This window comes from Pinus tabuliformis, chromosome 2_2 (assembly GCF_031772625.1).
Source record: "Pinus tabuliformis cultivar Carrire ecotype Pingquan chromosome 2_2, CPIR1, whole genome shotgun sequence".
Taxonomy (NCBI): domain Eukaryota; kingdom Viridiplantae; phylum Streptophyta; class Pinopsida; order Pinales; family Pinaceae; genus Pinus; species Pinus tabuliformis.
Window position 1 is genome coordinate 1188283809 of NC_142300.1, and position 18422 is coordinate 1188302230.

Genomic DNA, 18422 nt, shown 5'->3' on the forward strand with positions numbered 1-18422 from the left:
AAATTAATTCATAAGAACAGAGATACATAATAACAACATTGAGACAAATTACCCATATTGAAAAAAGTGCACAAATATGAATAAAATGACACATTCTTGTTATCATAAAAATAACACTGATATTTAAAACAATAGTATTAAAAATACCAATTTATTGCATCAATTTCTCTGTCCCTGATCTCCAATAGCTCTTTACATTGCTTGAACTTCTGCCTTCAAAACTAAAGCGACAATAGTGCAAACTTTGCCCATCATGCATAATTCAATATACAAAAGAAAAATCCTCAATAATTCCCAATTCTGAGATTTTCTCTCATTTCTCCTACAACTCTAAATTCCTATTACAAAAGTGTTTTCAGAGGTCTAAAATTGCAGAGAGAAACCCCTTATTACATTCTGCAATCTACTATTTATAATACTTGCCAAGGAATTATTGAGAGGAAAGTTTGTTGAAGAAAAATCTGCCTAATTAGTTTTATTTGCTCAAAATTCCAATCTTTAATTGCTGGAGCATTCTCATTGATTGAAATCATTTTCTCTATATCTCTTCTATTGTTTTCCTGCAAGAAGAAATCAAAATAAATTAAAATGCAACAATAAAATTAAAATGTCATTGTTGGCATTTAAAACAAATCCAATTAAATATAATTAAACAAATAATTGAAAATAAAATATAAGTTTTCTATTGACGTCTGGGATGGTTTAATTGGTGAAGGATATTATTAATAAATGGATCTGCAATTAGAAGAGGCTTGGACAAATGAAAATGCAAAAAATAACTCAGAAAATTGATTTTGTTTTAGAAATTTGGAGCTTGATCTTCTGCCTAATTTTCAACCCAATAAATGACCAAATCTGTTAGTGAAACCTCCTCAGAAATGTTCTCATTGATTTTATCTTTCCAATGAGCCATATTGGGCCTCATTTGGCCAAGTAAAACTCAATCTATGAGTTTCCAAAGTAGAAGAGTTAATTCTTGGCACAATTCTGGAATTTCTGTTACTGAGCTAAAAATCAAAATTTTAATTAAAAATCTAATCCTAAATTAAACTCTAATTACCTAATAATTAATTCTATTTTATTATTAACTAAACTAAACATTTAATAAATTGTGATTAATCTAACTAACTAATACAATTAACAAATTAATCTAATTAATAATTAATAATAATTTAATTTTAATTCAATTTAATTAATTAAATTTTATATATTAATTAATTTAAAATTTATTATTTTAATATTAAATATTTATTTTAATATTAATTAAACTACCCTCCATTCCCATTTCATAACTATCCTCCTTTACTTACTAAACACACGTATGAAACTTAAAAACAAAACATAAAAACTTAAGTTAATGCCCGTTGAGTTTTTGTTTATCGGCAATCGGCATCGGGGAGGTGTTGGGGTTTAAACTTTGGCACATTCGAAAGATCCAATCCGATCTTCTGATCGGGTAATAAAAATTATTTTAATATTAAACTAAATGAACTTGTCATGTACGTGTAAGTTTTGAAATGCCTCCATGCCTTTTCATGATGAGGAAATTGGCAATCGGGAGAATGGATGTATCGGGGGGTTTGTTAAACTTGCGATATATGAAAACTCCGATGCAATTAGATCCGATCTCTCGATGTGATTTAATTTTTTTTTTTTTTTTTAATTTTATATTGTTTTATTTTAGTTTTATTTTAATGAAGTTTAGTTCATAAACTACAGCCACTTTAATAAAAATAAAAATTAAAGTACAGCCACTTCGAAATTTTGGGCTTTCGAGATTAGTAAACAATTTGAAATATTGGAGTAAATTACTAAAATCCCGTTGCTTCATAATTTGGCTATATAAGTAAAAAAAATGAAAAAAAGTTAGTAAAAATTCACTAGGGGTTAATATTTAAAATAAATGCATTATTGAACTAATTTATTTACAAAATGCAATATTATACATTTTATGCATTTTTAACCGAGACTAGATAAATGATGAGACTTCAAAGGAGTGCCATTTTCAAACCAATTGACCAAATGAGATGAAACAAATGTCAATCGGAAGCTTATAAAAAATCGATTCTAACAAAGCAATCAAAACAAGAACTCAAAGAAAATGACAAATTAACAAAAACGTAGGATAATCAACTAAATAAAAATTCTTAAAAGGCATTTAGCCAAAAAATTTATAAAAAGGGTCCCCATTATTTGAAGTGAACACATCAATAATGGGGGGGTTGTGCTTTTACCACAACACTTCCTCAATCAAAGGGATAAATGTTGTGTGATTTCACAAAGACTTCATGTTTGAATTTCTCCAGCTAATTAACCCAGGATGAATTAATTAATTATTTTTCAAACAACTAGTGAGACTAAATTCGAATTTTAATTCTCAATTTTAATTCAAGGACAAATTAAAATTGGAATATATCCTGAAATTCTATTTATAGCAATGCTACTTTTAGCATTTCTTGTTGCTATTTTCAATAGACCCCTCTATCTTTACCACGTTCCTAGAAACCTGCATGAAACTTTTGTGCAATAGCAAGGCTGTGAAAGGTCTGCAGGAATTGATAAACAAGTGTGTTGGTAAAGAAAATACTCCTGATGGACACCGCGCAGCAAGGAAAATTGTCAAACATAAGGCAAGAACAAGGCATGAGATGAGGCTCACCACGTAGATAGGAGATTATGAGATGGACCAGGTCATTCTAGATATGGAGTCTGATGTGAATGTTTTGCCTAAACAGACATGGGAGAGAATGGGGAGACTTGCGTTGTAGTGGTCTCCGATCCAACTAAGAATGGCCAACCAGCAAAAGATCATCACCATCGGACGACTACATGGAGTCACTGTAGATATAGAAGGTGCGAGCGCACTAGCTGATTTTGAAGTAATAGAGATCGTTGACAACAACAATGCCTACCCCGCTCTCCATGGAATTGACTGGGCCATTGATATGAATGGAGTCATCAACTTAAAGAAGAGTACAATTTCATTTGAGAGGAAATCTCTTCGGGTTATAGTACCATTGGACCATGCAGAAGGACCGCACTATACTAAATCAGTTCATGACTACAAAAAGAGTGATGATGACTTGGACCAAATATAAAAAATAACAGCTCAAGATCAAGACTAGATTAATCCAACAGATGATAGAAGGATTGCATGGGACCAGGGAAATTCCTGTAACTCGGATTCAGATGAAGAATTGGAGCATTCGCAGAATAGGTTGCATGAAGTATCTATGCTGTGCTGCAACATGATGACTAAATCGATGAGCTATATGTCATCGGAGGTAAGAAATTTACCCTATTATGATGGTTTAACTGACGTGGATAAGTCTTTAGATTGCTTTGAACAAGAAGTCCATAAGGATCATCACTTCCAAGCACTGGATTTAGCGCTACGCCCGCACGATGGTGGGGTACGCACAAGGAAAGCTTCAATGAATGGCGAGATTATAGAAGGATGATGAGGTTGCGATTTGGTCATCCTAAAATTCAACTAACTGAAAAGTACGATAGGAGAAATGATCGGCGCTATAATTTAGCAAAGTGGACTAAAGCTTATGGAACAAAGTCGCAGTGAGAGTGGGTGCACTTATTCTGTCATACTTTAGATACAATTCATATGAATTTGTATGTGGAAATGGAGTTCTGCCATGGCACCACAGAGTTGGATATATTAAGGGAAGGATTCTTAATGACCTTCAGTTTTGAAGATGGGTTCGACGGCATTGATGAAGCTTTGCAGGAGGTTAAGGCCGCGATCTTCAGAATTCTATAGGATCTGTTGGAGTTGGTTCAACCATATTGGAGCACCCAACTACACCATGCGCTGGAATTTTATAATGTGATCATTGAGGGGGAGGATGAAGATCCAAGAAATATCAATATTCCAGAGGTAGAAGGCTGTCGCAAGGTCGAAGGTCGGAAACTAGAAAGCCCGGACATCACCATGCAATTGAAAACCAAACAAGTAAACATTGGTACTAAAGTAGAGCCAAAATTTGCGAAGATTAGGGATTACTGGGATGATGCCATAGTGTATAAAGTTGTTGAGCTACTCCACGAGCACCAGGATATTTTTCACACCAAGTTTTCGAACCTGTAGGCGACTTGGGTGTGATGAAAATCACTTTGAAGCTGGAAGTGAATCCTATTAAGCAGAGGTTGTATCGCCTTAATTCCAAATAAAAGGAAAAGGTCTGCTTGGAGTTGGATAAGATGTTAGAAGTAGGCATCATCAAACCTATGGAGGAATCTAATTGGGTGAGACTGATGGTGGTTCAGGAGAAGAAACAGAAGGGAGAAATAAGGATTTGTGTAGATCTAAGGAAGCTTAATGATTCCTATGTCCATGATCCTTTTCTGACACCATTTACTGATGAGGTATTGGACAACGTTGGAGGGTAGGAGGCCTACTCATTCACTGATGGATTTTTGGGGTACCATCAGATTAATATCATGCCACGAGATAGGACCAAAACAACCTTTGTGACTGAATGGAGTTGTTTTCGTTATACTGTAATGTCATTTGGACTTAAGAATGTGCCTATAATATTCTCTCATGTAGTTATACCAGCGTTTAAGGAGTTTATTAATAAGTTCTTGGAGGTGTATTTTGATGACTAGACGATGTTCGGTTTAGTAAAGCACCATGTAGCAAGCCTTCGCCTGATGCTGGATAGGTGCCATAGATACTAGATCACGCTGAATCTAAAAAAGTGTCTATTTTATACCCCCTTTGGGATCTTGTTGGGTCATGTGGTATGCAAGTAAGGGTTGATGGTGGACCATGCCAAGATCATGGTAATAGTGAATTTAGAGGCATCAATAAGTGTCAAACGGCTGTGTGCAATGCTCAGACATACGACATATTACAAGAAGTTCATCAAGCCTTATGCTCAGATTACCGCACCCATGGAGAAACGACAGAAGAAGGATGCTACATTTTATTGGGATGAAGAATGTCAACGCAGTTTCGATGTATTGAAGGAGAATATGGTCACCGCGCCGATTTTGCTCTTCCTAGATTGGAAAAAGGAATTCCATGCACATGTTGATGCCTCTTGCATTACATTAGGAGCAATGCTAACACAGGCCGGCGAGGGAGAGATGGACCACCCTATAGCCTTCGCAAGTAGAAAATTATCAAAGGCTAAGAAGAATTACTCAGCAACAGAGCACAAAGGATTGGCTATGGTATACGTGCTGTAGAAGTTCAAGCACTACTGTTGGGCAGACATTTCAAAATGTACACAGATCATTCTGCCTTGAAATAACTGGTCAACAAGCCTGTGTTGGGGGGGGGGGATCTATCGATGGTTGCTGCTCTTCCAGAAGTATGACTTTGAGGTGATTATGAAGTGAGGGAGGTTGAATGCAGGACTTGACCATCTGTCGTGGATCAAGACAGGAGAGGAGCCTACCAATTTGGAGGAAGGGTTTCCCGAGGTGAACTCTTCACAATGCACGTAGTAGATAACCACTTTGCATATATTAATGACTTTTTTACTACAAGCACGACGCCAGAAGGATATTACAGCAGCAAAAGAAGGAACTAGTGGTGCATGTGGCGAATTTCTTAGTGATTGTAGGACATTTGTATAATATGGGCTCACACAAGATATCATGACGATATGTGCTAGATTTTGAATGGAATAGCATCCTCACTGAAGCTCATGGAGGGGTTGAGGGAGGACATTATGCAGGAAAGGTGACAACGCAGAAGATTTTGCATGTAGGGTTATGGTGGCCTGCTGCATAAATATTCTAAAGCGTCTTGTAGGGCATGTGATGCATGTCAGTGAATGGGTAGACCATCACGAAGGGACGAGTTGCCACTGAATCCTCAAGTATTGTTACAGCCATTTGAAAAATGGGAAATTGATTTTGTTGGGCCAATTCAGCCCCCAGAAAAGAAGACAAGTGCACACTATATCATCACCGCAATGGAGTATCTAACCAGATGGGTGGAGACACAGCCAGTGAGGGATTGTATAGGGGCCACAACAGCGAATTTCTTATTTGAGTATGTGTTAACTAGATTTGGCTACCCAAAAGTGTTGATGAGTGATCAAGGTATGCACTTCCTAAATGAAACGATCAGTGCATTGACTGAAGAGTTCCAGGTTTATCATCAAAAGAGCACACTGTATCATCCTCAAGCTAATGAAACAGTTGAGGCCTTTAATAAGATTTTGGAGAACACGCTGACAAAGATTTGTAACGCACAGTGTAATGATAGGGATGTGCGCATACCTGCATTGCTATGGACGTATAGGACTACTTGCAAAAAGATGACAGGATAGAGACCCTTTAGATTGGTCTATGGCATAGAAGTTATCATACCTATGGAATATATCGTGCCTAGTCTACGCATAGAAGATTTCACAAGCATGGAAGATCACAAGCCTTGGAAGAACGGCTTGTGCAACTGATGGAGCTTGAAGAAGACAAATTCTTGGCTAGATTCCATCAAAAAGTATAGAAGGAGCGTGAAAAAGCATGGCATGATCGACACATCAAGTTGTGTACATTCAAAGTAAATGATCTGGTTTTATTATATAATAGCAAGTTCACTAAGTTTCCAGGGAAATTTTAGATGCACTGGCTTGGGCCATATATTATCAAAGCGATTACAGATGGAGGTGTCATTCAGCTCGTGGAGCTGAATGGATAACCTTTTCTGGGAAGGGTCAATGGAAGTCAACTGAAGCCATATATAGGGTACCCGACTCAATGAATATATGATGACAGGACAGTCTTAGTGCTCTAGCTAGTTGTAAGGAAATGTGAGACTATAAACTACACTGCCAAGATTGGAATACTACGTGGAAGGCGGGCTGCACTGAAACTGGTGAAGTTAGAGTATAAGAAGTTGCACGAAGGGAGTTGTGTTATGAAGGGAGGTGTCGCACAGCACACCAGGAAAGTGACCATTGCAGTCATTGTTCATGATTTGACAGCCAAAAAAAGGTTGAGAGGAGTGGTTCGATGGCATTTAAGGCCAAAATCTTTGAAGATATGTTGCCAAAACAACATTAATGATCGAATTTTGGGGGAAAGGTCGGATTTAAATTAAAAATAACCCTATAAATTATGTGTGTCATTCCAACAAAGAACACTTTCCACACTTATGGTTTTTGAGTTGTGTTGTTTGTTGCTTATGAACCGCTCATTCTGGGAGGATTTGGTCGTGAGCCCTGCATTTGCCAATTCACCAGACTTGAATCAGAAGTGCATCCTTCACACCATGCTAGGACCAAGCCCTATTGATACTGTGAGCACTAGGGGAGATGTAGCGTTTGAAGGAGATGCTCCTGAGGTGGTGAGTATGGAAGCTTCGACTCCTATGACTACGGCACCGCGATCGCCTAGGCCGAAGCCTACCCCTGTTAGAGAAACATAGAAGCTAAAGAAGGATAAGCAAAAGAAGCTGGTGCTGATGCGCGAGTCACCAATAAAACACTCTTCGACTCAAAAGCATAAGAAATACAAGCAGACCAAGAGGGTTGTCGATTTGGAGGTTGAGGAAGGACAGGGCACCAAGGATATAGATGCTAAGGGAATGGAGCCCATTTCAAAGTTGCCAGACTATATCCCTCCATGCAAGGGGAAAAAAAAGGTCACCAAGGACCTGAACTCACACAAATTTGTTATTTCTATGCCCCTGCTACCGGAGCCTATGACTCCACCCGAGGTCAGAGAGCAATGCGAAGCCGCCATCATGGAAGGGATGACCACCTTGGAAGTCGTAGTCGCTGACTACATGACCTTGTTCGAATAGGATATGGATTTGGTCACAACTTTGTAGGAAAACCCAAACCTGCAGATTTTGAATACATAGATTCACAAGCTTCAAAAGTAGTATGACAAGGTTAGGGCGATGGCGCACTCAACTGCTACAGCACAATGCCTCGTCAAGTTGAAGGAGGGGAAGCAGCTCCTTGGATAGGTAGAAGCAGCTCAAAAGAAGGAGTTCATGCTTAAGGCTAGCTTCGAACCTTGGTTAGAAGAAGCTTACCAAGTATCAACCAACATTCAGGGGAAGTTGATGAGCTTATAGCAAACTCAGCAATCGATGAAGCTGGTCACGGAAGGACCAACTACAAAGTAGCTCGTAGAAGAGGTCAATTAGGTAGCTATGCAAAGTGTTGCCAAGGTTGCATTTGTGAAGGTGGAGATGGGGGATATTCATAGCAAGATCATCACGCCAGCTGAGTGACTTGAGGGCGAGCCACGACCTTTATGTTGGGGGCCTGTTGGGATGGGGTCCCCTGGGTCAGTTTTGGGGTAAAAGCCCAAGTTTTTATGTAAATTTTGGTAAAAGATGTAAAGTCTCAGCAATTTGTGATGCGGAGTGTGTAGATAGGTAGGAGTCAAAAGGGGTTTTTAGCCCCCAGTTTATGTAAATATGAGTCGGTTTTAAGATCTACCCATGGTTCACGGACCATGGGATTGTATGTGAAGATCTATAAATAAGTGTGTCTTAGAGAATCTAAGGTAGAGATCTATGTCTACATCTAAGAGACTAAAAAAGGGCAAAAGGAGAAAGGCTCCGCAGCTGAGTGTGCGGAGGCTTAGAGTAGAGTTTACATCTGAGTGTGCGGACCCCTGCAGCTGAGTGTGCAGGGCAGTTCGAGTTTGTAACCACATATTGAAGATCAATAAAGAAGATTGTTGAAGAAATTCATGTGTTTATCATTTTACATATGTTATTTATGTTTGCGATATATGTTGTGATCGTATAATGTCTTTATGAAATATTGATTTATTGATGTGCAACTATATTGGATAAGTCTTATCAACTGTATGCAATGCTTGTTAAGTACTTCCACGAAGATTATAAAACATTTTGTTATGTTTATTGAGTACTTAAGTAGATCTGCGTGAACTCAGACCTAGGGTTATTTTGTGGTGCACGTAAGTGACTGATTCATCTGTTAAGGTTCTGCAAATACCTATCGTAGACCTTTGCAAAGGTCTAGAGGTCATTTAGAAGAAGTTTCATTACTGAGCCCTAGGGGCTTATAGATCTACGTGAAGGCAAATCTAGGTCAATTAAAGGCATCACACTGATCTCTGGATGCGGAAACTTGGTTCCAGCATCCCCCCATACTACTTCGGGTGAGACTTCAGCCTACGCTATGCAAGTTGATGTGGAAAGGGCTAGTAATGTAGGGTTTTATTTGGCACAATTAACTATGAACTTGGGTCAGGATCCACTAAACTAACAAACAATCTTGCATTGAACATTCCTGCACTGAACATTCTTGCACTGAACATTCCTGCAGTAAACAAATATACCTACACTAGGGATATTGTGGCCAAAATTTTCTGATAAAATTCATAAGCTGGATTCTGAGGGATTTGTTGAGTCATAAAGGAGGTTTTATTCGCCAGATTTTATATATCAACACATGACTTTTGATCTTCTTCATAAGCTTGAATCATATTCTTCAATATGATCCATGAGGGAGAAAAGAAGTGGGAAAGGGGGTAAATTTTCAGAATGGGAAGGAAATTATGATGGGGAATTCAAGAGTGAGACTACCAAGAGGGACATATCGAAAAAGGGATCTGGGAAGAAAAGAGGGAAGAACGAAATCGGATAGGGGTAGTTTGCATGTGAAGAAAGGAGTGGTAAACATTATGGGATAAAAAGAAGAAAAATAGAGGGAATTTTACGAAAATCGAAAAAGAAGAAGGGCAAAATTTTACCTCAAAAATCAACCTGGATAGTGCCAAACCAAAATTAAATGCAGCGGGAATTGAGTGTTTCTTGTGTTAGGTTCCTATACTAATAGGAGTCATAATTTTTGAATGGCTGAGATTAAACCTGTAATATGTACATATCCTTGCTTTCTACAAATGTTTTCCATATTCAAAAAATTAAAAAATGTAAAGAGGGTATGTCCTAAAAGAAAAATCAAAGGACAAACAGAATAAAAAAGGTCAAAAAAAAAAATATGAACCCCAAGAAACGAAAAGACCATGAAAGTGTGCAAGTCAAAATGCCACTACTATTTACTTTTTGTACCAAATAAATTATTATGTACAACTTGTAATCTTTGCCACAGTCCATGATAGTCCAAAAGTTTAAACTTGGCTATTTCATGTTTTCAATTTTGTGCTTATAAATATTGAATAAAATCTAACCAAACTGTTTAATCTTGGTAGATAAGTAGATAGGTAGAGTGAATAAAAGGAGCTCAATTGTTTAATCTGAGCCCTTGGATGTAATAAGGTTAGACTTAGTTAGATTACTATTGTAAAAGAAAAGAAAATGTTTTGATAAGGGTTTTCCAACTTAAGTGCACCCTAATAAAGAGAAGTAAAAATGGTAGGATGAGTAGGTGGGTAAGTAGAAGAAAGGTTGCAGAATTATGATGATTGTTAGATAAAAGCATATTTATCACCTTCATCATCAAAGTTCTAAGTATGGATGAAAATTGGACATGCATCAAGTCCATGAAGTCAAATTGATTAATTTCTCTCACTCATTACACCTTTCACTTAACTAATTTCCAATAAAAAGTCTTAAGTACCCAAAATCTTAAGTCAAAGGGGCTCAAGGCATTTCTCTGACTTCTGGAGGGACTGGACCCTCAGCCCAATGACTTACAGGTCCTAAGTACTAAAAACTCCCTCATATACATTCACCCCCTTCAATTCACTCATATTCCCAAACAAATCACTTTTCCTAAGAAAAACACCATTTTCCTAAGGAAAAAGTCATTTGCCCCTAATAAACCCCCTTTTTTAAGGATAAAATCTTGTTATCCTAGGAAAAGTAATCACCCCCATGAAAAAGACCCCTTTTCTCAGAAAACCCAAAAATATTTTTAGCCTAAGTCATAACATATGTGTGTTAAAAGCAAACAAAGGCAATAGATACATTATACTTAGTGCTTTTTCATTCTCAACCATTATCATATTAATTTCTAACGTTTATATGTATAATAATTCCTAAAGAAAAGATATAACCCTTCCCTTATAAATAAATCCTTTTTATTAATACCCTGTCCCGTAAAGTTTGAAACATAAACTTTATTAATACCACAACTTGACTAATGAGTTAATTAATCGGTCAGCGATTAATTAATAATCAAAACCCTCCGCCAATAAAATCACCCCCGACGCCCTAAACCCACCTTAAACTATCATTTATTTAAACCCCGCCACGCTCAAACATCCGTTGGGCCCATCCATTACCCTTTGTACAAACTCCCCACCTCGATCACTGTGTGATCACCTCCCCTTTAATCCGACGACTATTAAACATATTGGGTAGCCTCAACACCCGAACTTTACCCACCCAATATGGGTTGTTTTCCTTTGGGCCCCGATGCAACATGGCGCCCGATGAGTGGGATCGAGCGACCTCCCCCCAAAACCACCCAGTCCACAAAAGCGGTGCGAACAAACCCACTTACCACCCCCCGCTAAATGACAAAGCATCACGTCATCCCACTAAAAGCCAAAAGTACTACTATTCCCATATGCCCACCAAATCATTGACTTTGTTAATAAAACCAAAAAACCTCATTATTTTTGTTTTATCATGGAAACAAATGTCCCAGACCTCCATTCACGTGATTGACGATGTCCAACCACCAACCTACGTTCAACGACCAACCTGCAAAAGCCACTAAACTCCAAATCCACCCTCCAGTTCACATAGACCTTCTGCAATCGTGCACAGTCACTTGCCGATCCATTCAGAGCCAAAATAGAAATTCCAGGTACTTATCCAAATCCACTGAAAACCTTGTCTCATTTCTGAACCAATTACTCTATTGCTTGGAATTAATAAGAAATTCAGTAAAAGAACTTCACAGTGACCCAAGACTACTCTATATTGGAACCCAGTTGCCCTAATTGACTGAAAAACCCCATTACCCTCAAGAAACTGTAAGTTCTATCCCCCATTCTTAAATCCACAAGAACTAAGAATGTCTGCCCCTATTGCCATGGATGTCAGGCCAATTACAACTCCCCATCTGGACTTAGACCATCTCCCTCTGGCAGATAAAGATTTCCAAATCAAGGACACTACTGTCCGTGAATCCCCTATTAAATTGTACTGCCGTTACAGTGATCAATACCTAAACCAAACTGACCAAATTGGGCTTTGGGAATCCAATTTTCCCAAGTACCAGTTCCCAGAGGTGCATATCTCCCCTGAAATTGTTCATTATTTCCATACCAATTACAACCCTAGTCAAAGAGCAGTGATGTCTCAAAACCAGGATGTACTCTTTACCATCACTATTGAATCCATCAATGAAATGCTTCAATTGCAACCAGGACAAAATCTGACCCCTATTTCCATTGGAGACCTGCTAGACCAATTTCCCAAGCTTACCACTACCAGGATTGTTGAAATGCTTCATACCTTCATCAGGTAGGGGAAGCATGTCCCAACGGAACCTCCTCCATATGTGGCTACCATATTTTCCCCATTTGGTTAGGATATAGTAGCAATGATCTCTTGTCTTTTAGGCTATACCACCAGTGAGTATATAGATGAAATCATTTTAGCCTTCATGTCCATTTTTACTCCAGGACAGCCCCCTGCTATCATGTATGATTATGCCAAGTACATATCTGATAGGATGCATGAACAATTTTTGAGAATGGATAATGAAAGAGTGTTTAAGTATTCTTCAGTTTTGTACCACCTTTTCTTATACTATCGAGCTGACAAGTTCCCATTCATTCTCCAAAAGCTTGACACTAAATGTCATCATAGGTCAGTGATTTTTTGGACTCCTTTGATACATAAGCATGATTCCCCATATCCATATACAAATTTTATTGATCTTTTTGTATCTCCAGTAGTGACCATGCTGCTATGAATTCCTCCTCCAAGAATCATTTCAGACATCAGGAGGATCCTACAGATGTCAAAACAACACAAAGTGGGAGATTGGTACTTGTACCAAAATCACACAGAAATTAGGATCTATGGCTATGAGTTGGCCCCATATAAACTGCCCAGATACCTCCCAATGAGGTTATTTGCTCTGGAGTACTACAGGCAGATAATCAACTCAGATGAGGTACATTTTGTTAAAGCCAAAAAGAAGGCCCAGCTCAGAATCAAAGATCAACTAGGCCCCTTTGTATGCAATAGTAGAGAAGCTGGAAGAGAAGCAGAAGAAATCCTTCAGAGACTCAAACTAAAACAAAGCTTCATGTGGAAATATGATCCTTGTGACTTCATCTGCAATAGAAGACAGAAAAACAAGTTGGCTCCCTACATTCACCACCGAATCCCTGAGATAGAGAAATATGCAAATTAGTTGGAATGGGTGGAGAATACTCTAGTGGACAGAGATAGCACTGAAGTTATCATTGAAAATGCACTAATTGATCTAGAGAAAAGGCTTGATGAAGGTTCTTTCCTACAGGTTCCAAAAGAATCCCAAGCAAAAAGTGAGCAACTAGCACAAGGAGAGTCACAGGGAAAAAGTGGATCACAGGTAGAAGAGAAATTCTAGGTACCAGAAGAGTCAGAGCAACTAGACATATCAAAGGAACTGACTCAAACAAACATACCAGAGCACATTATGAGTACTCCCCCAACTATGCAGACTCCTCTAAATGAGGAGAAAACCCTCAAAAGGAATAGGGAGGAGGCCACTAAATCAGGCAGAGAAATCACACAAACATATGTCAAAAGGCAAAGGTTAAATCCTTTCTCTGAGCGGGAATTCACAGAAGAAATAGTTGGAGCCACAAGCACAAAAAGAGAAGGGATTAGAAATACTACTCCGTCTGGAGGCACACAAGAACCTTCCACATCACACACTCAGATGTTGGAAAGACAGCAAAGTGTGGAAGTGTCCTCACTCAAGATGCCAACTAACAAAGATCAGGATATTAGAGAAAAGTACAAGGAAATAAAGGCCAGGAATGAAAAGATAAAAGCCCAAATCTATGCACAATACTTAAAGATGGCTCCCACCAATCAAACAAGGCTTATGTCAGCCTTTGATGTGAAAGAGGGAAAAATGCATATGACTTTCTTGAAGCCCATCCCTCAATAGCCCAAAATAACAACAAATTATCAAAAAGTAGATTTCGAAGTATTGACAAAGGATATCCATCCTATTGATCAGATTGAGCTGCACAAACAAACAGGAGAAATGGTATCTTCCACTTTGACAAGCAAAGCCATTGTAGCCCATCAATTATAGAGTTCATTGAATAATATATCAACACAATTTCAATTAGAGAAGGCTTTCTCACAGGCCAAGGATACAAGAATCAAGTCCTTAGAGGAATTAATCATTGAGTTGGGACACGATCCCAAAGATGTAAAGGCCATTGAAATGTTGATAAAGAAGAAGATTGATGACATAGCTGCTTTGAAGAAGCAACTCAAAATTCCACCATTGCATCATCCACAAACAATAGAAGTCCTAGAAACACAAAAAGGACAAGAAGAGCTTATGGCCTTGATCCTAAAGCTAAATGACCAACTGAAAGAAACAGAGAAAGAATTGGGCACATTGATTCATTCCAAACAGAGTGAAATGGCCACTACTACCACAGTTTCCATTCCCATAGTAACGATTGCAGTCCCTTCAACATTGGTAGCCTCTTTAGTGTAGGAATTTACAGGGTAAGTTCCTTAGAAAGAACACCAAAAGGACACCGCTCACAACCAGAACATAGATCAATACACCAGTATTTTTGATGTGGTTAAAACCCTCAAAGAGGGAAACAGTCCACGGCCTGAGCCAACGCGGCCACTTCAGGCAATTTATTAATCAAAGAATGAAAATTTACATAAGCTTCTCTCATGCACGGATTACTCTACAAATGACCCTCCATGCGCTTTAAATAGAATTCATGGACCAATCGGGTGTCAAGCCACAGATCAAGTGTCGGTAATACCGAGGAGAGAATGAACCGTCGGATCACTACATATCGTGACCATCGGATTGTAAGTTACAAAATGTACAACGGTAAAGAAACACACTTTACCTAACTCTATACCTAACTCTACACTAGACCAAGTTGTACTTAACTATTTCTTATGTGTCGGAATATCCTAACATCCCCCCTTAAGAACAACTTGGGATAGGATTGAAGGATTTACAAATATGACACAATAGGAGAAGGAAGGAGGCACTAGAGCCTATCCCCCCTTAGTGACAACTTCCTGAACTCCAACCATAAATCGAAGTTTAGTGAACTTCGCCTCTGTGAGAGCCTTTGTGAAGATGTTTGCAACTTGATCATCTGTTGAACAATATTGCACTTCAAGAACATGGTCATGAATGAGCTTTCTGATGAAGTGCATGTGCAGTTCAATGTGTTTGCTGCGCTGATGTTGAACTGGATCTTTGCATAGCTGAATGGCACTTTGATTATCACACCAAAGTGTAGTCAGATGCTGCTGCTGAAAGCCAAATTCTGATAGGATCTGACGAAGCCACAAGGCTTCCTTACTAGCTTCTACGGCACCACGATACTCTGCTTCTGCTGATGAAAGAGAAATGGCACCCTGTTTCTTGCAAGCCCATGTAATAGGTCATGAACCAAGAGTGAAGACATAACCGACAGTAGACTTCCGATCATCAGGGTCACCAGCCCAATCAGAATCAGTGAAACCAACCAATAGAGGAGCTGCTTCAACACTGTAATGAATCCCAAACTGAACTGTACCTTGAACATAACGAAGTATTCTTTTAGCTGCTTTCCAATGACTTTCACGTGGGTTTTGCATGAACCGAGCAACAAGGCCAACAGCAAAGGAAAGGTCAGGATGAGTATGGGTTAAATACAAGAGTTTTCCTACAAGTTGACGGTATAAGGTAGCATCAACTTCAAGGGAAGTACAAGTGACTAAAAGTTTGACTCCAAACTGAAAGGGAGAAGGGGCTGGCTTACAGTCTTCCATGTGAAAATGACGAAGAATATCACAAGCATACTTGGACTGGAAAAGGGAAATACCCTCCTTGGATTGCAAGACTTGAAGACCGAGAAAATAGTGTAAGTGTCCTAAGTCTGTCATTTCAAATTTCTTTTTAAGGCTGGACTTCACATGGTTTATAAGGTTTGGATCACTACCAGTGAGGATAAGATCATCAACATAAAGAACAAGGATGATAAGAGACTTGCCCACTCTCTTGGTGTAGACAGTATTGTCAGAATGACACCTAGAAAAGCCAGATTCTAAAAGAAAGCTATCCATTTTGGCATACCAAGCTCGAGGAGCTTGCTTGAGACCATAAAGGGATTTCTTAAGTCGACATACAAGGCTGGAGTCTTCTTGTATGAAGCCAATGGGTTGTTCCATATAGATTTCTTCATGCAAGTCCCCATGCAAGAAGGCAGATCTAACATCCATCTGATGGACTTCCCATTTGAAGGAGGCCGCAAGGGAAAGAACAAGGCGGATAGAGTTCATTTTGGCAACAGGGGAGAAGGTTTCAGTGTAGTCAATGCCTTCAACCTTTGAAAAGCCCTTAGCAACAAGACGAGCTTTATGTTTATCAACTTTCCCATCTGGTCCATACTTGGTTCTGTAAACCCATTTGCATCGAACAAGTTTTCGTCCCTTTGGTAGAGGAACAAGATCCCATGTATCATTTGCCAACAATGAATGATATTCTTCATTCATAGCTGCTTCCCAATCTGGATGGCCTGAAGCTTCTGCAAAGGTGTCACGATCATAATTTACTGGAGCTTGAGCCAGTAACGAAGAGGCTCTCTCGAACTGAGAACGTGTGCGTCGTTGATCTGTAGGATCACCGGCAAGATCACCTGCTGCATCTCGAGTAGCACGAACCCATTTTGGAAGCTCAGGAGCTGAAGGAGGATCCTGAGATGGTGGGGGAGGATTGTCATCCTCACTTTCATCATCTGAAGAAGAAATGTTTTCAAAGTTGGAAGAGATAGGGAGAGGTGGCACATTCGCCGGACGAGGTTTGCCGTTACACCAAAACCCGCAGGTGTTGGTAAACATTACAATCCAGTAACTAGGATCCCCAGGGTGGAAATTATGGATTCTATAGAGGTGCAGTGAACACCCCCCCTCAAACGTAACTTGGGGGAATCGAACCTGGGTCCAAGCTCTGATACCATGTAGGAATTTACAGGGTAAGTTCCTCAGAAAGAACACCAAAAGGACACCGCTCACAACCAGATCACAGATCAATACACCAGTATTTTTGACGTGGTTAAAACCCTCAAAGAGGGAAACAGTCCACAACCTGAGCCAACGCGGCCACTTCAGGCAATTTATTAATCAAAGAATGAAAATTTACATAAGCTTCTCTCATGCACGGATTACTCTACAAATGACCCTCCATGCGCTTTAAATAGAATTCATGGACCAATCGGGTGTCAAGCCACGGATCAAGTGTCGGTAATACCGAGGAGAGAATGAACCGTCAGATCACTACATATCGTGACCGTCGGATTGTAAGTTACAAAATGTACAACGGTAAAGAAACACACTTTACCTAACTCTATACGTAACTCTACACTAGACCAAGTTGTACTTAACTATTTCCTATGTGTCGAAATATCCTAACATTTAGCACCAATAGCTCCACCTACTACGGCACTGCCAGTCACAACTGAGTCCAAAACTACAAGTACCTCAACAGAAGAGACAACAGAGTTAGTGAAAGCCATGGAGGAAATTTCCATCCAGGCAACATAGGTTAAGAGACTTAGGGAGAAAGTGGCAAGCCTAGAAACTGACTGCAAGCTTGCCCAAATACAACAAAAAGAAGAAGCACAAAAAGCCCTAAGGATGGGTGAGAAGATAAAGGTCCTTGAAAAATATTTAACTTTGCAAAAGCCACTAGGACAAACTAAGGAGATGCTCTGGACCAATATCACTAACTCTATCAATGATATCTGGCCATCAATTCAAGTAATATTTGAGCAAACAGAATTGGTGAAAGTGGCCACCGAAGCAATACAACAGGTAAAAGAAGACCTAGGAGACCATCCTAAGGATGATGATCGACTCATCAAATTCTTGAACAGCAAGAACAGACATCAACTAAATGAGTTTGGTGTGGAGGACAAAACTAAATCCATCATTAAAATCAAAAAGGTTCTTTCTCAAAGAAACCTTATGCTTAACTTGGAGGAAAAATGCCATGACATGCAGGTTGGCATTGACAAATTCATGACAAAATTACAAATTTTGAGGGATAAAGGCCTTCCCAGTCCCATGGTAATCGATGACAAACTTACAACCCAATTGGACTATGCTGACAGATTAAAGAAATTGTCCAAGGGATAGGCAATCACATCAGGAGTCAAAGCATTGCCAACAGGGAAAGTATTATATGATACTTTAGAAAATCTATTTTTCCTAGAGCATGAGGTGAAACATCTGTTTGTCATCAAACCAAAATTTTCCAAATACACTGAGACAGATGAGATATATA